This window comes from Macaca nemestrina, chromosome 13, assembly GCF_043159975.1.
Source record: "Macaca nemestrina isolate mMacNem1 chromosome 13, mMacNem.hap1, whole genome shotgun sequence".
Classification (NCBI taxonomy): domain Eukaryota; kingdom Metazoa; phylum Chordata; class Mammalia; order Primates; family Cercopithecidae; genus Macaca; species Macaca nemestrina.
The window spans coordinates 47,722,053-47,747,501 of NC_092137.1; the positions used below are offsets into that span (position 1 = coordinate 47,722,053).

At 43.0% G+C, this 25,449-nt stretch overlaps 1 long non-coding RNA gene across 2 annotated transcripts; it reads left to right on the top strand.

Moving 5' to 3' along the window:
* Window positions 1-766: 766 nt before the first annotated feature.
* LOC139357840 (uncharacterized) lies at window positions 767-24,358 on the top strand. Of its 2 annotated transcripts, none has more exons than XR_011611705.1 (2): window positions 767-4,780; window positions 24,006-24,358. It is a non-coding gene; the product is annotated as an uncharacterized lncRNA (long non-coding RNA). The 2 variants fall into 2 exon arrangements; XR_011611706.1 differs by lacking the exon at window positions 767-4,780 and adding an exon at window positions 10,146-11,888.
* The last annotated feature ends 1,091 nt before the right edge of the window (window positions 24,359-25,449 follow it).

Sequence of the window (25,449 nt, forward strand, 5' to 3'; positions counted from 1 at the left end):
AGCTTCAGCACACAGTGAGGACGGCCCTGTCATGGACCTTTGGGGCTGGATTCCACTTGGCTGGTCAGCTCTTGACAGAAGCCCTGAGAAGTGTCATTCTAGGAGTTGCCCTGGAGACTCCAGATGTAACTGAAGGGCATTGCCAGGCCTCTCAGAGGCTATCTTTGCTCAGACTCCCCAAGCAAACACAGGGTACTTCGCTGCAGTGTTCTCTGCTTCTGGGACCAGTTCCTTGCCCAGTTGGCAGAAGGCCTGTCTTGTCCTCCAACTTGCTATTCTAGCTTGATTAGCAGCAAATCTCTGGCATCAATCTCGGCTCCGAATGACCTAATCAATTTATGTAATAGGGAAATGATGAGTTCCCTGCACATACGCACGGGGTTTTTAGGGAACCAGCCCCGTGATGAATGCGGCTTTTGCCCACTAAATCAATATTTAAGCTACTCACTTCCAGCTGGCTATGCTCAGAGCCTTTACCTCAGTCCTGAATTGCTGCAATAGACTCCTAAGGAGGAGGGCTTGCTTCGTGTCTCCCCATTTAGGTACATCCTGCCTGCACCTGCCAGTCATTGCTGTAATCATGCCCATCTGATCTGATCATGTGATTGACGTATTTAAACCATAGTCTCCAATGGCTCCCCTAAAGCTATAAAAATGTAGGGTTTTTTTTTTTTTTTTTTTTTTTTTTTTTTTTTTTTTTTTTGAGGCGGAGTCTCCCTCTGTCGCCCAGGTTGGAGTGCAGTGGCTCGATCTCGGCTCACTGCAAGCTCCGCCTCCCGGGTTCACGTCATTCTCCTGCCTCAGCCTCCCGAGTAGCTGGGACTACAGGTGCCCGCCACCGCGCCCGGCTAATTTTTTATACTTTTAGTAGAGACGGGGTTTTTCACCGTGTTAGCCAGGATTGTCTCGATCTCCTGACCTTGTGATCCGCCCGCCTCGGCCTCCCAAAGTGCTGGGATTACAGGCGTGAGCCACAGCGCCCGGCCTAAAAATGTAGTTTTTAAACCCTTGAGGCTGCCATTCAAAGACCTTGATGAGGTGATTCCTAACAAATCATTCCAGCCTCATCTACTACCTTTTACTTATTCCCCAAGTGCTCTATATCCAGCCCAATCACCAGGCCTTTACTTGTGCTGTGGCCCCTACTGCAGCACTAACTTCTCTCTTCTCCTCTCCAGCTCTTTAAAAAAAAAAACAGCTCAACTCAGGTTAGACATTTTTTCCAGAAAGTTTTCCCTTTGTAGGATATTTTGAGCCAATGATTTTGATGCCATCTTTTCAACTCTATGGTTATTGAATCTGCTATGCATGCAAAAATTTCAGAGAAGACATGCAAACAAGTACAGCCTCTCTTTTTCTTTTCTGTCTCTGTGTCTTTCTGCCATATGTATATATATGTATATATATATACACACACACACAAGCACAATATAGGACTGTTAGCCAAGAAAATTAGGTAAAGTCAAATGGAACCAATTGGCAACTCCACTCCTAGGTATATACCCAAGGAGATAAACAAAAATGTACCTTCACAAAAACTTGTACATGAATATTCATAGCAGCACCATTCATAATAGCCAAAAAGTAGAAAGTGGTGAACCTATAAGTCCATTATCTGATTAATAATAAATAAAATGTAGTATATTTATACAATGACATATTTGACAATAAGAAGGAATGAAGTACTAATATATACTACAATGTGCATAAATCTTGAAAATATACTAAGTGAAAGAAACCAGTCACAAAGGACCACATATTGTACGATTCCGTTTGTATAAAATGTCCAGAGTAGACAAATCTATAAAGACAAAACAACTTAGTGGTTGCTTAGGGGTGGGAGTTCAGGAGAATGGGAGTGTCTGCTAATGGGGATGGGGTTTCTTTTGGAAGTGATAAAAATGTTCTAAAGTTAATTGTGGTGATGATTGGACAGCTCTGTAAATACACTAAAAAGCATTAAATTGTACACTTTAAATGAATGAATTGTATGATATGTGAGTTACATCTCAGTAAAGCTGTTAAAAAACAAATACAATGGGCTGGGCGTGGTGGCTCACACCTGTAATCCCAGCACTTTGGGAGGCTGAGGCAGGTGGATCATGAGATCAGGAAAGTGAGACCATCCTGGCTAATACGGTGAAACCCTGTCTCTACTAAAAATACAAAAAAATTAGCTGGGTGTGGTGGCAGGCACCTGTAATCCCAGCTACTTGGGAGGCTGAGGCAGAGGAATCGCTTGAACCCGGGAGTCAGAGGTTGTCGTGAGCTGAGATGGCGCCACTGCACCATTGTACTCTAGCTTGGGTGACAGAGCAAGACTCCGTCTAAAAACAAACAAAAATATGAATTAAGATAATCTTTATCCAAAAAAATGGAAATAGAAATTTATCCCAAGGAAAATAATTTCTTTTAGAAGTGAGAAAATTTAAAACAGTTTAGTTGTGTTACAGAGAAAATTATGAAATTAAATTTGAATAAAGGAGTTTGCTCCAAAATACTTTCTCTTAAAAATTAATCTGTGGTGGTAAAATTTTGGTGACAAGTTTTGCATTTCAAGTAGTAGCAGATCCAAAATATTCTGGTTGCCTTCAAACCTCTTTGATCTTCTTGTTCTCAGAATTCCTGTAGTACTCATTGTCTGCATTACTTATTGACAATTAGCTGTCCAACGGATACTTTTTTTTTTTTTTAGTATGGAGAAGATGGTTATCTCTATCCCGCGAAGGGTCAGTTGAATTGCCTTCTTAGTAGTATAGATACAATAGCCCTCCTCCCCCCATTCTCCTGGAATTAAGTTTTTATAAAACCTTTTATGTTTTAAGTCATTTGACAAATGTTTCCTCACACCATGTTTCACGGAGCTGGTAGCTGGGAAGAAGTGAACCAGTTTTACCCAGGGCCTTCCAGAATGGAAGAGAAAGACATCTGATTTGTCTTCCGTGAATTTAAGGTCAAGGAGTCTTGTTGAGGAAAGCATGGGGAGAGTCTGGTCACAGCCCAGGAGCTGGAAGAAAGGCCCCTTGAAATAAAATTATTCTGGGGAAGCAGGAGTCTGACTGGAGGCTTAGACAAGGGTCTACGTGTTTTGGTGACACAGGATGTAACTGATACTGGATGCCCTGTAGTTCAATCTCCCTAAAACTGTGTGGGATTTGAAGACAAGTGTTGACTCTGGACTTGTGACCTGAGAAGACAGTAGCCTTGGCGCCTGAAGTGGTTCCTTATGATGAAGTGCATCTTGAGTGGTGATAGGCAAGACATGTCTCAAATGTGCAGCAGCACTTAACCATAACATTTGTAATAGCACTTACAATACTGTCCTCCTTTTCTTTCCATTGGCATTTGGAGGACAGGGCTCCTGTTGGACTGGAAAAAAACGTGGGTAACATGCCTCTGTTTTCATATTGTTCTTGTGTTTAGATGTTCTATCCATTATTGAAGGTGAAATATTGAGGTCTGCAACTACAAGAGTAAAACTCTCTAGTTCTCCCTTCAATTATGTCAGTGCTGCTGTCATATATTTCGAGGCTCTGTTGCTTGCTGTATATACGTTACAATTGTTATAGCTTCTTGATAGATTTACCCTTTTGTTAATAGAGATGGTGTCTGATTTACAATGGTTTGACTTACAACTTTTTGACTTTACGATGGTGTAAAACCATTGCACTTTTCACTTAATGTGTAGTACTCAATGAATTACATAAGATATTCAACACTTTATTATAAAATAAGCTTTGTGTTAGACTATTTTGCCCAATTGTAAGCTAATATACATTTTAGACTTAGGATATTTTCAACTAATGGTGGAAATAGAAAAGAATTTATCCCAAGGAAAGTAATTTCTTTAAAATAAAAAAATGGGAAAATTGGAAACAATTTAACTGTGCTATAGAGAAAATAATGAAATTAAATTTGGATGTAACCCTATCATAATTTGAGGAGCATCTGTATATGATATCCTTTTTTTTCCCTCTTATAATAAATTTTCTTTTTGAGACAGGGTCTCACTGTGTTATCCAGGCAGAAGTGCAGTGGCACAATTATAGCTCACTGCAACCTAAAACTCCTGGGCTCAAGCAATCCTCCCACCTCACCCTCCCAAGAAGCTGGGACTACAGACATGCACCACCATGCCTGGCTAATTTTCTTATTTTTTGTAGAGATAGGGTCTCACTATGTTGTGCAGGCTTGGTCTCTCAAAGTGCTAGGATTACAAGCATGATCCGCTGCAACTGGCCTACAACAATTTTTGACTTACAGTCCGTTTTTTCTAATATTAGTATAGCCACCCAGGTCTCTTTTGGTTACTGTTTGCGTGGAATATCTTTTTCCATTCTTTCGTTTTCAACCTATTTGTCCTTAGATCTTAAGTTAGTTTCTTGTAAACAGCATATAGTTGTGTCATGAGACTGTCTTATAACTCAACTTGTTAAAAATTTGTGATTGTTCAGCTGTTTTCTGGTTATTTCCAAATAACTGTTGAACAGATATTTATTGAGAACCTACCAGGTATAAAGCAGTGTACTATAATCTGTGTGTGTGTGTGTGTGTGTGTGTGTGATGAACCTTACTCTCCCTGCAAGAGCTTAGAGTCTGGCTGAGGTGATAAGATGCACATGTATGAAGCAATAAGGACTATGACATAGCAGATACAGTTAGGAGCTGACTGTGTGGTACTGGTCACAGGAGGTCAGAGAAGGGAGCCTGTAACAAGGGCTGCAGGAGTCAGAGGAAGCTTTGGATATCAGGAAGAATGGGGGCAAGGCCTAAAGGATGGGTAAGGTTTGGATTGACTGAAAGGGAGGGAACACCCCAACCAGGAGTATTGACCTGGGTGCATGTATAGAAGCCAGAAAAAACATATTGCATTCAAGGAACTATGGTGGGCTAATGTTGAGTATGGGTGAGAGGAGAGGGAAGAGTCTCTTTCTCATAATCCAGGACCTCCATTGGTGGCCTCTCAGCCTCTCAGTACAACTTTAGGGCATAGACTAACTGATCCTGTGAATCTCAAAGGTGAGTTTTTCCTTCTAAAATGAAAGCCAGATATATAATGTATGTGGACTCTAGCTTAATGAAGCCAATTTTATGGCAAACTTTGTTTCCCCACAAACATGGCCACATTGAAAGGCATAAGCTATGTCTGCAGGGGAAAAGGAAAACAAATTAGGAACATATTGGGTGCAAAGTTGGGGGATCTGGTATTAAAACCTCCCTGGACTCAGTTGCCACATCTGTCTTTGTAAAGAATGCACTATGTCATCTTTAAGTCACCATAATATTTGAAGATTAATGAAGCCACCAATTGCTGCCTGTTGTCAGGGAGTTTGGAAATGAAGACAAGAATCCCAGAGTGAAGAGGAGCCTTAAAGCTTTGAGGGCAACTCCTTATTTCCTAATCCTCTTGTCCAAAAAGTTGTGGGTTCCTTGTCTGAATGTCTCTATGGAGCCCTGTCTTCTAAAGCTGAATCACTCTTTATTAAGAAGTGATTTTTAAAAAATGATTTTTAAATATCTATTTCAACTCTTTCTTATTTTAAAATCTAATCCAGATTTTTTTGTTCTCTAGGTAAGGCTATACAGGTATTGATTTTTGTCTCAAATGGATTTTGATATAACTTTTTAAGACTGTATAAGTAATGCATAATTAAATTCTGATATGACTTTTAAAAACTATATAAAGTAATGCATAATTAAATTCTGATATGACTTTTAAAAACTGTATAAAGTAATGCCTAATTAACTTAGAATAATTGGAAAATTCACGAAAGCTAAAAATAAGAAAATAAAAATTACCCCAATTCTATCATATTATGCAGAGAAAATTACTGTTATCAGTCATTTTAATGATCTTACTGCCTGGTCGGCTGGCTCTATCTGTCTATCTATCTACATATACATACACATATTTGATTTTAGTAAAGTTATAGGATATTTTACATACTACTTTAAACTTACTTTTTTATTTAACATCATGTATCTTTCAAGACATCTTTTGATTTAAACCTACTATGTGCCAAGTACTGTTCAAGGTACCTGAGACTGTTCAATAAACATGGAATTTATATTACTTTCATGTCAATAAATACATGTGAAATATCATTTGTTGGCATAGTGTACTCTAAAATAAAGTTTTAGCTGAATTTCACATTGGTAGGTATTGCTGGATTCTTAAGATTTCCTATTCTTCCCTCTTCTGTCTTTAGTTCATCACTCTTTTTTTCCCCCTATTAAAATATCAGCAAGTGTTTGAGTTTGGCTTCTCAATGAGACTTCTAGTTCCCACTCAATTATCTGTTCAACCTCTTTTTTTAGTAATAGAACACCCATTTTATTTGAGATGTCACTGTGACCAGTTACAAGACCCTATTTTCCATTCTCCTTTATAAGGTGAGACTGTATTTTTAAATTCTAGCAAAATATTATGTGGGACTTCCAGGAAGGCTGCATAAAAGAAAGCTAATTCCACAGGAAGGGGGGCCTTTTTGCCCTTCCACCATCTCCCCTTCCTCAGTCGTGCTTCCTGGAATATAGATGTGATGACTGGAACTCCAGCTGCCTTGAATCATGAGGTGACTTTGAGGATGGAAGCCACAGTGTGGAGGAACAAGTTCCTGCTTGAATGAGTCTGAGATTGGAATTTAGACCTTCAAATGTGGTGAGACCATCAACAGGCCTGACCTTCATTTGCTTCAATTTTTTTGTCTCATTTCCCAATCTCCCCTCTTCTCTCAGGTATTTGTACCTTGTGTTCTCATCATGATTGACTTTCCTGTGGGATTTTTCCTTCCACTTGGTTCCTCTATATTCTTGCAGTTGGGAGAGATGAAATATGAATAACTTTCTAATCCAAAACCAATAGGCTGTCAGAACCAAGAGCGAAAACAAAGCAAGGGAGGAAGGCTTAGGAGAAAGATACTGGAGGGTTGCCATAGCTAATATTTCATCATTTGAATGAGTCAGGAATCTACGAATATTGAACTGATCTTTTCAGAGAGTTAGAGCATTTGTTTTAGCTAGGCAACTCTAAAAAGGGGATAAGACCCAGAGGAGGAAAGAATGGAAGGTGGCATTGGAAGTAGATAGATTATGGAAGCAATGATTTTTATAATGAAACCATTCTCATTTATTAACTTGTCTGTGGGTTGTGAAACATGCAAAGGTGAGATTTGTTCATTAGACATTAATTAAAACTGCAATGCTGAAAATGGATCACAGCATAGAACATGATGTTTGATGTAAAGAAATGCGTAGCAAACTGAGGGTGACTGTTTTACTTGGTAATAGCCCAGAAATGAGCATTGGTGAGTGGGGATATTGGAGGAGGGGTGTGTAGTAGGGGATAATGTCTGGAGGGGTAGCATTGGTGGAATTAGGTGTGGGGATGGGGTGGGGAAAAGAGTCTTGGGGATGGCTTTCCAGGTATTACATGGGTCAATAGGGCTTCTACAGGGAGGAATGTTTCTTGTGAATAGAAGGTCTTCTTTATAGTTGAGCACATGAATGTGGTCAGTCAGCTTCCCTTTTTCTCCCTCCCTCCCTTCCTTCCTCCTATATAACAATTTATTTATTTATTTATTTATTTATTTATTTATTTTTCGAGATGGAGTCTCGCTTTGTTGCCCAGGCTGGAGTGCAGTGGTGTGATCTCGGCTCACTGCAAGCTCTGCCTCCCGGGTTCACGTCATTCTCCTGCCTCAGCCTCCCAAGTAACTGGGACTATAGGCACCTGCCACCATGCCTGGCTAATTTTTTGTATGTTTTAGTAGAGACAGGGTTTCACCATGTTAGCCAGGATGGTCTCGATCTCCTGACCTTGTGATCTGCCCACGTTGACTTTTAAACCTCTATTCTGTGCCAGGCACTGTGCTATTAAGGATCCTAACTCATTTAAAATTGCCTTTATATTAATGACTGGGTAGGAGGGAGAGTGGGAGTACCATTAGGGGCTGTTGGAATAGCAGATAAGGAAGCTAAGGCCCTGAAGGGAAGTCAGAGGCACTCACTTAGTAGTGCATTTGCAGTCTCCATCAACCCAACAATCCCCTGGGCTGGCTGGCCTTGAAGTGGATGGTATTCTAGCTCCTTATAGTATTGGACCCTCCTGCATGCAAGTTCCTTGGGGCTCTTATTGAATATGCAGGCCTTTCTGTTCAGAATGTTCAGCCTTATAGTAGAATTCAGAGCCTTATAGTAGAACAGTTGGAGGAGAATTGTCAGATGGAGATGGAGAATGAAAGGGGAGACAGAAGACAAAAGCTGGAGAAGAGAACAGCTCAAGAGAGGTTTGTTGCAAAGTTCAAATCTTTCCATGCATATTGAGCAGGAGGAAAAGTGCTAAATAAATGCATTCTCAAACATTGATTACAATCTGCGTGCGGTTGTCTCATTGTATGAGCCCTCATTATGTTATACTTAAAAAGCATGATATACTGTAATCTGAAGGTAATAAGTTAGCCAAAGCACTTGCAGGATTCATGCTGGGATAGGCTATAGCCATCCTTGGCATTCTTCATAAGCAGATTTTATCAGGAGAAAACCTCAGGCTATGGTGGAGGAGGCCCCACCGAGTGAAAACGCCAGGATTTGAATGACTCTCTCCTCTCTTCCCAATTCTCTTAACAGAAGCTACATCACAAAGGGCTCCAGGCTCATTGGCAGGATTCCAGTTTGGTTTGCTAATTTCTTTCTCCATCAAGTATTATGGAACACCAATTAAATGCCAGATATGTGGCTAGGTGCTGGATACAAGAGCCAAAATTGACTCTTGTATCTGCCTTCATTGAGCTTCAGGATCAAAAGTTACACAAGTCAATGAAAAATGACCATGGTGACAATGGCTATGAAGAACTATGTTGTTTCAGGAGATGCATATAGGGATATTTGACCTAGGCAGGGCTGAGACAGGTAGGCATTGACCAGGAAGAGAGTGAGTGAATGACAGAGGGCAGCTGTGCAGCTTGGAATGGCATGCCAAGTCTGTTGGCAGAAGGAGAGAACTGTGGAAGACCACTGTGAGGGCATTTTGCACTGGGCAGAGGCCTGATCCTACAGGGCTTTGGAAGCCCTGTTACTGGAAAGTGATCCCAATCCAGATCCCAAGAGAGGGTTCTTGGATCTCGTGCAAGAAAGAATTCAGAGCGAGTTCATAGACTAAAGTGAAAGTAAGTTTATTAAGAAAGTAAAGGAATAAAGAATGGCTACTCCATAGACAGAGCAGCCCTGGGGGCTGCTGGTTGCCCATTTTTATGGTTATTTCTTGATTGTATGCTATCCCTTTTAGACCATATAGGGTAACTTCCTGATGTTGCCATGGCATTTGTAAACTGTGAGGGCATTGGTGGGAACGTAGCATTGAGGACAACCAGAGGTCACTGTTGTCGCCATCTTGGTTTTGGTGAGTTTTAGCCAGCTTCTTTACTGCAAGCTGTTTTACCAGCAAGGTCATTATGACCTGTATCTTGTGCCGATCTCCTACCTCAACCTGTGACTTAGAATGCCTAACTGTCTGGGAATGTAGCCCACTAGGATTCAGCCTCATTTTATGCAGCTCCTATTCAAGATGGAGTTTCTCTGGTTGCAACACCTCTGACAGCCCCATAAGAATTCCTAAGAAAAAGGGGAAGCTGCGGTGTTCTAAGCAGAGGGTGATGGACTCACCAGCTACTTCTGCCTCACCCAAGGTCTCATTGTACATCAAGAGAAGCCTGTTCAGAGCCCTGACTCTCTCTCTCTTGCGCTTGCCCCATCTAGGGATGCCCAACTGCCGTTTGTCATGTGCGTCGTTGTGAAGAGACCACCAAACAGGCTTTGTGTGACCAATAAAGCTTTTTAATCACCTGGGTGCAAGCGGGCTGAGTCCGAAAAGAGAGTCAGCAAAAGGTAGTGGGATTATCATTAGTTCTTATAGGTTTGGGATAGGGGTGGAGTTGGGAGCAATGTTTTGCTGGCAGGGGGTGGATCTTACAAAGTACATTCTTAAGGGCCAGGAGAATATTACAAAGTACCTTCTTCAGGGCGGGGGAATATCACAAAGCACATTATCGCAAGGGTTGGGGAGGACATTACAAAGTACCTTCTTAAGGGTGGGGAGGGTGTATTGTCAAAAAGTCAATAGATCAGTTAGGGTGGGGCAGGAACAAATCACAAAGGTGGAATGTCATCAGTTAAGGAAGGAACTGAGTATTTTCACTTCTTTTGTGGATCTTCAGTTGCTTCAGGCCATCTGGATGTATACATGCAGGTCACAGGGTATATGATGACTTAGCTTGGGCTCAGAGGCCTGACATCCCTGTCTTTTTATATTAATAAGAAAAACAAAACAAAATAGTGGTGAAGTGTTGGGGCGGCAAAAATTGTTGGGAGTGGTATGGAGAGATAATGGGTGATGTTTCTCAGGGCTGCTTCAAGTGGGATTGGGGTGACGTGGGAACCTAGAATGGGAGAGATCAAACTGAAGAAATATTTTGGGGTAAGGCGTGATATTGTGGGGTTGTTAGAAGGAGCATATGTCGTATAGAATGATTGGTGATGGCCTGGATGCGGTTTTGTATGAATTGAGAAACTAAACAGAAGACACAAGGTCCAAATAAAAGAAGAAGAAAAATAGGTATTAAAGGGCTAAGAGGGGAGTACCCAGGACATCCAATTAGAGAGTGTCCAAGGGGGTTCAGCATAATTATTTGCTTGGTTGGCAAGTTTTTGGGCTCTATCCTTGAGTTTTTTTATGTTGTTATACACCAGGGCAGATTGATTTAGGTAAAAACAACACTCTTCATTTAAAAATATACAGAGTCCTCCTTTTTCAGCAGTGAGTAAATTGAGGCCTTAGCAGTTCTGGAGGACAACTGCAGCTAAAGAGTCAATCTGGGCTTGGAGGACAGATAAAGTTTGTAACATATCTGTAATGCTAGCGGAGAAGTCATTAGAGAGGCTGTGGAATGTTGTGACAGAGGTTGATATGCCTGCTATTCCAATTCCAAGTGCAATAGTAGAGGCAGAAAGTCCTAGACCCACAAGTATAGGGATTAGTGGGATGACTCTTTTTTGTTGTGTTGGTGTCATGAGGGGGTCAAGCAGTTGTTCATTCCCATCTGCAAACTGGATTTTGGTGGTAAGGAAGACTAGAGTACATGTGCCCATCTAGTTGGCAGGTAGGCACGTGTAGGTGGAAGAGCCACATAAAAAGAAGAGACCTTGTGTCAGGCAGAACTGGAAAGGTAAAGTGCAAAGGTGAGAGGGTGTACTGAAAGAGGAGTCCTGCACCCAAAATCCTAGAGCTCCAGCAAGGGCAGCAGCCGGCAGAGGTTGTAATGGGGATGGATGGTGCAACTGCGTAGAGGGAGAGATTTGTTTTTCATGATGTATGAGAAAGTGCACAGTATCTACGAGTAAGCTTTCACTGCTATTCATGGGGCTGGGTATAAGCAAGCAAGAGGAAGGGCTAGGAGGAGATTCAGACGAGGAGGGGGAGGGTAGCCAAGGATGGAGTGAGATGCAGGGTAGGTGTCTTCCTTAATAGTAGTGACTGCCAATGTTTTTTAGTTTGTCAATAATGATAGAGGGCTTATCAGTAATGCGAAATTAGAATGCTCCCATCTGTTTGGTAATGTGTGTGTCTGGGTTCTGGAGATAAAGAGAAAAGGAACGTTTGGACGGTAGAAGGTTGCCTAAGGGGATTCCACAGGCTGTTGTTGGGAGATGGATAGAGGAGCAGCAGCAGGGATAGTTGTTTGCGTGGTTAGAGGTCCAATATGGGAGGAGGGTGGAATTGACATAAGGAGAAAGGTGCCGTAAGTAGATGCGGAGAAGTGTGGCAGCTTCTTGGTGCGAAATGTCTGGGGAGTTCTCACCAAATCTGTCTAGAAAGTAAAGAAATTCCTCAGGTGGGTAAAGATGAGGGCTATTAAAGGAGGTTTGGAGGTGCAGGAAGACAGGAGAGGTAGCCCAGTCGGCCTGTAGAGCGGGGACAGCTGCATAAGAGCAGGAAGAAAGGGAAACTCTTAGCCAACAATTCTTTACTAGAGAAGGATTGGAGGCAGTGAGGAGAGAGTGGGTGAGATTGATAGTATGCTAGAGGTAACTAGGGAGAGGTAGAGAGTGACTGGAGAATGGGGGCAAGGATAAGAGTGAGTAGAAAAGTAAAAAAAAAAGGACTTCATCAGGATAGAAGAATTGGAGTGTACCTTGCCACTGAAGATCTTCTATCCACTTCAAGAGAGACTTAGGGGTAGCGGTTTGAGGTAAAACCAGGAGATACCAGTTATGATGGTTTGGAGGAAAAGTGTGGCATTTACGAATAGTTGAGAATGGTGAAAAGGAGTATGACTAGACAGAAGCTAGTAGGGATGACAAGTTTTTGGGGCACAGTCCAAGTAGTGGGGGTGACTGCATAAAGCCCTGTTGCAAAAAGTAGGGTAAAGACGAATAGACTTAATAGAATGAAAGGATGTATTCGGCTCATAAGGGTTATTACTGCTCTTCAGAAATGCGAGTGAGTTTAAGGGAAGTACGGGAGAGTACTTGCGACTTCCAGGAGGAAGAAGAAAGATCAGGCTGGCTGTCAGATGGGCACAGCTTTATTCTGGAATGGTGAACCCAATGGGGAGGGTCCTGTAGGAAGACAGCAGTTGGGGTACTATAAATGTCTAAGTAGGGTCCAGTCTATTGAGGTTGTAGAGTTTGAGGGGTCAGATTCTTAACAAGAACTGATTGTCCAGCTAGGGTGTCTTCATATGGCTGGGAATCTGGAGTAGATTAGCAGCCTGGCGAATTTCCTGTCTAGCCTGCTGGATGACTGGAAGATAGTTGCCTAGAGGGCTGGTGTCTGGGATGAGGTTGGGGCCAAGCAAGAAAGTGTGTCCCTATAAAAGTTCAAATGGACTGTACCCTGTAGCATCTTGAGAACAGGCTCTAATTTTGAGAAGGGCAAGAGGTAAAAGGTCCAGTCCTTTTTAAATTGGAGGCTGAGCTTGGTGAGGTGTGTCTTTAAAAGACCATTAGTCCATTCTACCTTTCCTGAAGATTGAGGACGGTAAGGGGTATGAAGGTTCCACTGAATACCAAGAGCCTGAGAAACTGCTTGGGTGATTTGACTAATAAAGGCCTGTCCATTATTAGAATGTATGGAGGTGGGAAGTCCAAACTGAGGAATTATGTCTGACAGAAGGGAAGAAATGACCATGGTGGCCTTCTTAGACCCTGTGGGAAAGGCCTCTACCTATCCAGTGAAAGTGTCTACCCAGACCAAGAGGTATTTTAGTTTCCTGACTCAAGGCATGTGAGTAAAGTCAATTTGCCAGTCATGGGCAGGGGCAAATCCCTGAGCTTGATGTGTAGGGAAGGTGTAGAGAGGGGGAGGCACTGAACAATCCCTGAGGAGTACTAGAATAGCAGATGGAACACTGAGAAGTGATTTCCTTGAGATAGATTTCCACGAAAGAAAGGAAATGAGAGGTTCTAAGAGGTGGGCTAGCGGCTTGTAACCTACATGGAAGAGGTTATGAAATGATGACAGAATAGAATGGGCCTGTGAGACTGGAAGGAGATATTTTCCTTGGTCCAAGAACCATTTGCCTTGTGTGGGAAGAGACTGACAGATGGAAGTTTCTGTGGAGAGTAGGTGGGAGTGACCAATGAGGAGAAAAACTGGCCGTGAGGGACAGAAGTTGGAACACTAGCTGCTTCTTTAGCTACCTTACCAGCATAAGCATTGCCCTGAGCAATGGGATCTGATGCCTTTTGATGGCCCTTGCAGTGAAAGACTCCAGCTTCCTGTGGAAGTAAAGTGGCCTTGAGAAGAGTTTTTATTAAAGAGGCATTAATGATGGAGGACACTTGTGTAGTGAGGAAACCTCTTTCAGCCCATATAACAGCATGGTGATACAGGATATGGAAGGCATATTTAGAGTCAGTATAAATATTGACGCATAGTCCCTTTGCAAGAGTGAGGGCCTGAGTTAAAGCAATGAATTCGGCTTGCTGAGAGGTAGTGGATGGGGGTAGAGCAGTAGCCTCAATGATAGATGTGGAAGATACTATAGCATAGCCTGCCTTTGCTGGTGAGTGGCGATTAGGCCTGGTGGAACTGCCATCAATAAACCAAGTGTGATCAGGGTGAGGAACAGGAAAGAAGGAAATATGGGGAAGTGGAGTGAATGTAAGGTGGGTCCGAGAGATACAGTGATGGGGGTCAGATGTGGTACCCGGAATAATGTGTGAGGCCGGATTGAAGTCTGGGTCAGGAACAATGATAATTGTGGGAGACTCAACAAAGTGAGTATGCTGAAGGAGCCAGGCAGCAGAAACTATATGTGTCAGGTATGAGGAAGAAAATAGATTTTGGAAGTTATGAGAACTGTAGAGAGTGAGTTGAGCATGGTTTGTGATTTTGAGGGCCTCTAAAAGTATTAGGGTGGCAGCTGCATGGAGACATGATGGCCAGCCTAAAACAGTAAGGTCAAGTTGTTTGGATGAAAGGCTACAGGGTGCAGTCCCAGTCCTTGTGTAAGAATCCCAACTGCACAGCCCTGCACTTTGGTTGTGTGTAATGAAAACGGTTGGGATGAGTCAGGGAGAGCTAGTGTGGGAGCAGTACCTAAAGCTGTCTTCAAGGAGCAGAAAGAAGAGTGGGAAAAGGATTTAGGATCTATGGGGTCAACTAGGTTTCCCTTTGTGAGTTTATATAATGGTTTTGTTAGGATGGCAAAACCAGGTATCCAAAGGTGAAAGTATCCAACCATGCCCAGGAAGGAAAGGAGTTGTTGTTTTTTTTGAAGGGGTTGGGGTTTGAGAGATCAGCTGGACATGATTGGCAGGGAGAGCATGTGTGTTTTCATGAAGAATTATGCTGAGGTGAGTAACGGATGGAGAAGAAATTTGAGCTTTGGAGGGGGATACCTGATGTCCCTTGGAGAATAAATGTTGAAGGAGCAGGAGGGTGTCTTGTTGAGAAGATTCAAAGGAGGGGCTACAAAGTAGAAGGTCATCAATATATTGAATAAGGTGAGAAGCAGAGGGGTGAAAAGAAAGTAAATCATGAGAAAGAGCTTGGTTAAAGTAATGAGGACTGTCCCTGAAGCCTTGTGGCAGTACAGCCCAGGTAAGCTGCTGGAACTGATGGGTGTTAGGGTCAGTCCAGGTAAAAGCAAAGAGAGGTTGGGATGAGGGGTGCAGGGGAATAGTGAAAAAAGCATCTTTAAGATCAAGAACGGAATAGTGAGTTGTGGAGAAAGGTATTGAGGAAAGAGTGTATGGGTTGGGCACCACAAGGTGGATAGGCAAAATAATTTGGTTGATAAGATGCAGATCCTGAACTAACCTGTAAGACTTGTCTGATTTTTGGACAGGTAAAATGGGGGAATTGTAAGGAAAGTTTATAGGCTTTAGAAGCCCATGCTATAGCAGGCAAATGATAACAGGCTTCAATCCCCTTAAAGCCTGTTCTGGGATGGGATGCTGGCATTGAGCAGGGTAAGGGTGATTAGGTTTTAATGGGATAATGGGCGTGTGATTGGTTGCCAGGGAGGGAGTAGAGGTGTCCCATACTTGTGGGTTAAGCTAGGGGGATACAAGAGGAAGATGCAAAGGAGGCTTTGGGTTGGGGAGAAGGGTGGCAATGAGATGTGGCTGTAGTCCAGGGATAGTCAGGGTAGCGGATAATTTTGTTAAAACATCTCGACCTAATAAGGGAACTGGGCAGGTGGGAATAACTAAAAAGGAGTACGTAAAAGAATGTTGTCCAAGTTGGCACCAAAGTTTGGGAGTTTTAAGAGGTTTCGAAACCTGGCTGTCAATACCCACAACAGTTATGGGGGCAAGGGAAACAGGCCCTTGAAAAGAAGGTAATGTGGAGTGGATAGCCCCCATATCAACTAAAAAGGGGATGGACTATAGGAGAGCTAAAAAATGTGCTGTCACTTCCATTATAAGAAATCTTGTAAGGATTCATATCTAAAAGTGTATATTATAATACTGTACTGTTAAGAGTTCAGCCAAGCATGGTGGCTCACGCCTGTAATCCCAGCACTTTGGGAGGCTGAGGTGGGTAGATCACGAGGTCAGGAGTTCGAGACAAGCATGACCAACATGGTGAAACCCTGTCTCTACTAAAAAATACAAAAATTAGCCAGGCATGGTAGCGCAAGCCTGTAATCCCAACTACTCGGGAGGCTGAGGCAGGAGAATCGCTTGAACCCAGGAGGTGGAGGTTGCAGTGAGCCAAGATCACACCACTGCACTCCAGCCTAGGTAACAATGAGACTGTCTCAAAAAAGAAAAAAAAAAAAAGAGCTCAGAACAAGTGGTAATGTTTTCTCTTAACTGAACTAATTTTGTGCCTTCTTTACTCATTCAAATACATACATTTTACATAGAGTTTATTTCTTTATAAAATGCTAATCTTCAGCCCATACCAAAAAAATAAAAAAGAGGGGAGCCTCTTTGTACTACTATTGTCAATCAATTTTAAATCAGTTGGATTTTTAAGCATTTTTAAAAAGCTGACATTAAAGTAAATCTGAAAAACAAAAGTTTAACAAACTGGCCAAGATACTAATTTTTATGTATAATCACAATTTTTTTACTCACCTTTATTGACTAAAAACAGTTATGCTACATGTTGTCCTGCATCAGAAGAATTATTTCTTCTTGCCAGTGTTTTGGGATTTGAAGATAATGGTTCACTCAAAGAACCTATTATTTTCTCTACTGAGGAACCCAATGTAGAACTTGTACTGATATTTTTATTACTGCCTTTATATGAATCTATAGGTATCTAAATGTTAAGGCATGTATGATCTTTGATCATTTCTTTTTTCAAATTAAAGTTGTGAAAGTTTCAATATCTTGCCTTAAATTAGTTGCCTATTCTTTCTAGGATTCAAATATTGTGGCATTTAAAAAAGAAAACATTCATTTTTGAAACTTAGACTTCAGATCAAAAAGGACTGAAGCCCCACTATCATAATCCATAAATTTATTTCCATGTTGTTTGACTACCAGTGCATATATGAATGAATATGGTAATTAGTGTCATCTATAAGAACCAAATACTTTAATTATATTAAGGTAGTGAATAAAGATGTATAACATTTTTATTAATACCCTGAATATATTCAGTGGATTGAATGTGACTTCATAACTATACTATGATTGTATTAAAATATTTCTGGAATAAAATAAAAAAGGGAGACAGACGTACCCTCCACTGTGAGAGTTACCTGAAGCTCAGCATCTGTGATGGTCCAGGGGGCCTCCGAGGCGATTGGGTAGTGTCAGTCTTCAGCCACTAAGCTAAGCAGATCGGGGAGGGAGTCAGTCAGAGAGCCTTGGGCCAGAGCTGTAGGGGCTCTGGGAGTGGCTGCCAGGCAAATTGGACAGTCTAATTTCCAGTGGGGTCCCGCACAGATGGGATATGGCTTAGGAGGAATCCTGGGCTGTGGGCAATCCTTGGCCCAGTGACCAGATTTCTGGCACTTGAAGCAAGATCCTGGGGGAGGAGTCCCTGGAGAAATGCCTGGCTGCTGCGGTTTAGGCATTTTGAAGTTCTTGTGTGCTGGAGATGTGGCTGGGGTTTCCCTCACAGTGGAGGCAAGTAATTGCAACTCAGAAATACGTTGCCACTTGGCTGCCTCTTATCTATTATTGTACACCTTGAAGGTGAGGTTAATTAGGTCCTGTTGTGGGGTTTGAGGTCTGGAGTCTAACTTTTGGAGTTTCTTTCTAATGTCAGGAGTGGATTGAGTGATAAAATGCATATTGAGAATAAGATGGCCTTCTGGCCCTTCTGGGTCCAAGGCTGTAAAGCATCTCAGGGTTGCTGCTAAACAAGTCAGGAATTGGGCTGGATTTTCATCCTTTCCTTGGGTAGTTTCTTTAAGTTTGTCATAATTAACAGATTTGTATGCTGCCTTTTTAAGCCCTTCAACTAGGCAAGAAATCATGTAATCTCACCTAGCTATACCTGGGGAATCTGCCTGGTAGTTCCATTGGGGATCTTCTCAGGGAACTGCTCTAATGCCTTCCTGGAGGCCTGGCTCATAAAGCCAGCAGTTGTCAGTGTGAGACTGGGCTAGAGAAAGAACTCTTTCCTGTTCGTCTGGGGAGAGAGTAGAAGTTAGGATGACATTTAAGTCACTCCAGGTTAAATTGTAGGACAGAGTTAGATATTGGAATTCCTGTGTATATTTAATGGGGTCTGATGAGAAAGAGCCTAAATGCTGGCTGATTTCAGAAAGGTCTGATAGAGAAAAAGGCATATGTACCATGACTGTGCCTTCAGCTCCAGCCACCTCTCTAAGAGGAAATTGTTGGGCAGGTGGGGGAGAGCTAGTCCTGGAATGAAATTGTAAGCCAGGCCAGGTGTGGGGAGGAGAAGTGATAGAAGGGTTGTAGGGTGGGGGAGCAGAGGCTGAAGAAGAGTTGAAGCCTGATTCGGCCTGGCAGGGAGCAACCTGAGGAGGAGCAGTCTGGGGAGGAGGGGAGAGGTCATATGGGTTGGTAGAAAAGGAAGATTCAAAAGACTCAGCAATGCTTGGGGTTGGTACTGAAGGGACAGGCAGGAGGGAAAGAAGGAGGATTTGGGGTGAGTTGCATTGGAAACAGAGACTAGAGAGGGAACAAAGTGTGAAAAATGCCTGGATGTAAGGCACCTCAGACCACTTGTCCATTTTTCAACAAAAATTATCTAGGTCTTGTAGGATGGAGAAATAGAAAGTGCCATTTTCTGGCCATTTAGAGCCTTTATCAGGTTTGTATTGGGGCCAGGCAGTATTGCAGAAGAAAATAAGATGCTTAGGTTTTAGGTGAGGCGAGAGTTGAAGAGGTTTTAGGTTCTTGAGAACACAGGCTAAGGGAGAAGAAGGAGGAATGGAGGGTGGAAGATTGCCCATAGTGAAAGAGGCAAGCCCAGAGAAAAGAGAGTAGAGACACAGAGGGGATGGTGGTACTTGCCACCCAGGGGAGGTGGTGCTTGCCACCAAGGTGAAGGATCAAGGCAGGCATCCCCGTGGTGATCAGACACCTCTGAAATGTGGGTGAATAATCAGGCAGGCATCCCCTCAGTGACTAAACACCAAGGTAAGACTGTCTTCCTGAGTCCATGACCAGTGCTGGAATTTTGGGTTCATGGATAAAATGCGTCTCCTCTGTCTCTGTCTTTTTCTCTGTCAGAAAAAGAAAGGAACTGAAATTAAGGAAGAAAGAGATTGAAGGGTGGAGGGATAGCGAGAGAGGTTGGAGAAGAGAGTGAAAAGACTGCTTACCCAATTTGAAATTGGTGAGATGTTCCTTGGGCTGGCTGATCTGTGGACCCAAGGTCATAAGTAGATCGCCTCATGGAGTGACAGCGAGGACAGGGGACCAGTCTCCCAAAGGAATCCTCCTGTCCTGGGTCTTTGGCACCAAATGTCACATGCATCCATGTGAAGAAACCACCAAATAGGCTTTGTGTGACCAATAAAGCTTTTTAATCACCTGGGTGCAGGCGGGCTGAGTCCGAAAAGAGAGTCAGCAAAAAGTGGTGAGATTATCATTAGTTCTTATATGTTTGGGATGGGTGGTGGAATTGGGAGCAATGTTTTGCCAGTGGGGGGTGGATCTTGCAAAGTATATTCTTAAGGGCCGGGAGAATATTACAAAGTACCTTCTTAAGGGTGGGAGAATATCACAAAGTACATTATTGCAAGGGTCGGGGAGGACATTACAAAGTACCTTCTCAAGGGTGGGGAGGGTGTATTGTCAAAAAGTCAATTGATCAGTTAGGGTGGGGCAGGAACAAATCACAATGGTGGAATGTCATCAGTTAAGGCAGGAACTGGCTATTTTCACTTCTTTTGTGGATCTTCAGTTGCTTCAGGCCATCTGGATGTATATGTGCAGGTCACAGGGGATATGATGACTTAGCTTGGGCTCGGAGGCCTGACACTGTTCATTCAGTCTTAGAAATTCCTCTCAAATAGATGTTTCCTGCTTCCTGAGCCCACTGCCTCTGCAAGAGTGGGAAGCCTAGACTTTTCAAACCTGGACTGTTGCATCCTCCTATTCCTCCACTTGACAGTCTTCCCTCTGAACTCACCCTCCACGGCTGGTTTCCTTCCTTCCTGGTAAAACACACACTGACCTTTGCCTGGCTCCCCAGAGCCAGGAGCAATCCTAGTCTCATTTAAGGAGCCCTCAAGGCTCTGCTTTTCTGACCTAACTTGCCTGTTGCCTTATCTCCTTTCTCCCCAAAATCTTCCTACCTTCTCTGTACATCTGATGCTTCAGCCCCAAGGACCGTCTCAGCCTTCCCCAAACAACACATCATCTCTGCCATCCTCTATTCCTAGAATCCCCTACTCTCTTTTTACTGCAAAACTGTAACCATAATAGGTTTGTTATCTGATGTGTGCAGCAAGGCAATACACCAAGATACTGGGCTGCAGCAGAGACAACAGATTTAATTGTAGAGTTGCCCAGAAAAGAGATGAGAGGGAACCTCAAGTCCATCTGCCTGAGGAGTTTGGGGCTAGGGTTTTTAAGGGTTTTGGAGTGGGCCAAAGTGTGGAGACGATTGATTGGTCAAATAGTGCACAGCAAAGTCATGGGACAGGGAGATGAAGAAACTGTATTCTCATGCTAATTCCATTTATTTGTGGGAGTCTTCAAACTGGCTGGCATCAGCTATTTTGCTGGAATTTGGGATCTGAAAAACATCTTACGATCCTTAAAAAAAGCCTTATGATTCAAATATCAGAAATCCTCTTTATAGAAACAATGGGTACGCAAGTGGTCAGGTATCTTATGCTAGGAGACTTTTAGCAACAAAGAAGTGGGTCAAAGTGCAGCCTAATTAATGCTTAGTTATAACAGTGTTTCTGTCCCGAATTCTTGTTAACCCTGTGAGGATGGCTTCAACTCCTCTTCCTCTGTCAACATGGTGAAGGAAATGCCAGAACACCATTGGCTCTCCCGGGCAGGATAATTCTGCTGCTGCAGGTCCTTTTCCCTGGCTGGACTGAATCTCTTGAGGGCAGATAGTCTCATAGTACCTGGCCCATGGTGAATGCCCAAGGGATGATGAAAGGAGAGGTCACATGTTATATGCTCCCATTTTTGTGAAATTTCCAGAGTAAACAAATATGTAGAGACAGAAAATAGATTAGTGGTTGCCAGGGGATAGCGGGAGGAGGGAACTGGAAGGTATGAGGTTTCTTTCTGGGGTAATGAAAATAGTCTGGAATTAGATAGTGGCAATGGTTGCCCAATATTGTGAATATACTAAAAGCAATGGAATTGTATACTGTAAAATGGTTACAATGGTGAATTTTGTGGTAGATTAATTTTATCTGAGTATTTTTATTTTTAAAATGTTGAATAAAATTTATAGGAGGCCATTGATTGAGACTGAGCTCCTGCACTAGGCCCCTATAGACCAAGCCAAAATGGAATCACTTGTGCTAAAGTCCCACCTCACCAAACCGAAACTAAATTGTTTATCTTACCTTGCAAGGAATCAGAAGAGAGAGAGAGATAATAAGCCAATCCCCAAACAAGCCAGTGTTAGCCCTCACGATAAGGAAGTCCCCTCTTCTTTAACCCTGAGGAAAGGAACCTAAAGTAACTTGATGCTAACCAATCCATTTTTGTTCCCAGTTTCTGATTTTCTCAGCCTTTTCTGCCTATAAAACCAACCTCCTCTGCTCAGTTCATCGTAGGAATTTTCTAAATTTTTAGAGATGTCACCCCAGTTCATGAATTATAAACAAAAGCCAATTTGATCATTTAACTAAATTTGTTGTCATTTTGAATTTTGTCTTTTGACAGAAATGATGAAAAGATGAAGGAATAATAAAATACTTTTTCTTCTTTTCTAATTTGCTTTTATCCCAGACCCTTTTTGTCATTCTTCAGCTACTCCCCCATATGCAACCATTATAATCTAAATGAAAGTGTTTACTCAATCACAGACCACATCTGAATTGTAATCAAACACCAATTAGCAGTCTTGTATTGATGGTGTCTGTTACTTTTGCTGTTTGTCCTTTTCCTGCTGAAGTAGAAACTCTACAGGGAGAGAAGCTGTCTAGACCTGGTGGATGTCATCTCTTATACATCCATCTGTCCACCTTGCTAGATACCAAACTTGGACTAATCCCTGCAAAAGAGAAACCAGCAAGGAGAAAAGGCATCATTAGGAATGTAGTTTGACTGTGACAAAAATAACTCTTCAAAGCTTTTCACAAACACACACACAGGTTCATATATTCATCATGAAAACCAGTGCGGGGCAGGGGGGGTACCTTTTGATGGAGAAAAAAAGCTTCTGCCTGCCCTCACTAGTGAGTGGGCTGAGGGGGTGAGCTGGGCTCTTCTGACCTGTTGGTTATTTCTGCTGGATAAGGAGAGAGAATGTTTTGGGCTTTCTCTGCGTGAGGCTTGTACCTGTTACTCTCATTATTTCCTAGGTAGAGCCCAGTCTACCTGGAACATTGAAAAACAATAGGACATACAAGCATTGAGGCCCCACTGTGGCCACTTCAGGAGAAAATGGCAAAGACAAGTCCCAATTAATGAAGTCACCTATGACAACTCCACTTCAGACAATTAACTCAAGTTCCCATCTTCAACCCCCAGAGAACTGAGACACATCATTAAGTGTAAATTATAGTGACTTCTCCACCCTGAGGTGTCCTAAACATGCTTGTGACCAGAGATTTTTCAGCTGATAAACTTAAGATATGATAGAAAATAAATGGAGTTGGGGAACCAGTTACTCTCTGAAAACTTTTATAAGTAGTTTCCCTTGGATTAATAAGAAAATCTTCACTCATGTTACACAAAGATAATTTCAACCCCATTATAGACACATGATGTTATTATTTGTGGTAAGCTAACATTTTCATAGCACACGCGATGTTGCCAGTGACAGCGCAGGAGCATTGCCATCTTGGACAAGCAGTGCCATTTTAAACTTCCCCTTGATCAAAAACTGCCTAAATCCAACCCAAAGGGCATCAGCCTAATGGTTAATGTCAGTATGACCATAAACCACAACTGACATTTCTGACCAGAAACATTCCAACCCTAAGAGAAACCCCTACCCAACCAAAGACATGCCAGCCCCAAGATAACCTCCCCTTTGACCGGAGAGATGTCAGCCCCAAGATGATCTCCCCTCCAACCAGAGACATTCCAACCCCACAATAAGCTTCTCCTCCACACAGAAACATTCCAAGCCTGTGATAAGCTCTCTCGCCCTGAACCCTTAAATACTCTTAGTCTGTCAGAGAGAGTGCTCCTGACCAAAATCGGCCGAAAGCCCCTCTCAGGTTTATTCTCCGAAATAAACCTATCTTTGACTGTTGAGCTGCTTTTTTGTGTTTCCTCTCTTCTTTCTTTAACTCTTACAGCAAGCACTATTTTAAGTGCTGTTGATAGACTAACCCATTGAGTCTATACAGCAACCCTGTAAGTAGATTACTGTTACCCCTTTTTACATGTGAGGAAATCAAGGCACAGGTAATTTGCCCAAGGTTACACAACTAGCAAATGGCAGAGCTGGAATTTGAACTCAGGCCACATGGCTCCAGAGTCCATTCAACAAACAGAGCCCACAGGGCTGTGTGGTTAGTGAGATGGGCAATCCATGCAAGCATGCAATTTGGGCTGAAAGGCTCCCAGTGCAGGACATAGCACACAAAATTAAATCTGCATTTAGTAGGATTTCACAGAAGAGTTATTTGTGAATGTGAAAAGCCTTCTGTTGTGCAGGGTTTTTTTGGTTTTTCCCCCCCCAGAGAGGAAACAGATTACATGGACTATTTTCATATGTTTGTGAACTGGCCATTTGGGCCAGATTAAGGCGTCAGGCACTGGTGGGGAAGGGAGTGGAGGAGGTGGGGTCAGCCTCATTATCCAGCCCCTCCATCCTACAGAGCACTCTCCGAGGCTGCATTCTTCATTTGAATGCATTTCGAAGTACAGCCTGATTAATGCTTAATTATAACAATATTTCTGTCCAGAATTCTTGTTAACCCTGTGAAGATGGCTTCAACTCCTCTTCCTTTGTCAACATAGTGAAGGAAATGCCAGAACACCATCGGCTCTCCCAGGCAGAGTGATTCTGCTGCTGCAGGTCCTATTCCCTGGCTGGACTGAACCCCTTGGAGGCAGACACTCACATAGTACTCAGCACATTCTTCAAATGAAGATGAAACATTCTTCATCTGCCTCCCGTGCCTTCCCCTGGCACACTGGATTCCTTTCACATTCAAAAAGACCTCAAATCACCTCCCTGTTCTCTAGAAAAAAGTGCCCTGTTTCTTAAGCAAAGTGCTAAACAGAGATAGTTAAATAAATTTTCAAGTAAGTAGGAGAGGGCTTCGGTACTTCCCTGATGTAGGGGCAAGCCCAAATTATTTAAAAAGCGCATTGGAGAGACTCAGCAAATTCTGAGTACGAGTTGCATGCCTGCCGACTTGGGCCCAGACCAAAGACCTAGCACCCACCTTCTCCCTGCCCCACCCCACTCCACCTCCTGGCTTCCTGAGAAGCTCAGCAGCTGTGCTAGTTCATCCAGGCCCAGGAACTGAGTGGGAATGGGGGCTGGGGTCCCTGGGGTGGGTCATTCCCAACTGCAGAGGACAGAAGCCTTCTGGAATAAAAGCCTTCATCCAGGCATAACCCTTTGGTCAATCCATCACCAAGTCTATAATCAACACTATAGTGGTCCTAGTTGTGTGGGCTCAGGGAGTCCTGGGAAGGAAGACCTGGGGTGGGCACAGTGATTGTGGAAGGAGATCTTAGAAAGAGGGCTTGGATTCAAGTGTGAGAGAAATGGCAGCTCCCCATGAGGGAAGGGGCATGTTTTCTCTTTCTTACCAGCTCTATTCTCCTGATCCAAAATCATTATTCATCATCAAAATAAAATTCCAGAGGGCCAGCTCGTTCTGACATGGCAAGGACAGTTAGATGACCTCAGGGGGCATAATGAGGGGAAGGAACATGTAGTTAGTTGGGCTGAGACACTGGTGGCATTGGGACAGATGAGTGGAGATCAGGGCTATGCCAAGGAACCCATCTTCCCCTTGTGTTGCAGCCTTCAAAAGTATCTCAGCACAAGAAGAGGGAGGGAGAAAGAGAAGCTACACTTTCCAGAGTCCTGGAGTGGACATTGGCTATTTCTGCCCACCCATACTCCATTGCCTTTGGGAATACCTCCTGCCCTTTCTCGGCCCCTCTGGTTTGGATGAGGCAGATTCTATGATGCTCACCCCCGACCCTTGCCACAGGGTCAGACCAAGACCCACCTTGACCAGTTAGAGCATTTTACCTGCCTGACCTCAGGGACTGGCTCAGGTAAACAAGACTCAAATTAGGGCCTTTTGATGAATCCACTGGGAAAAGTGAAGCTCTCCTTCAGTGGGGATCACTAGCTCTAGGGATAATGTCTGATGGAAAGTCCAG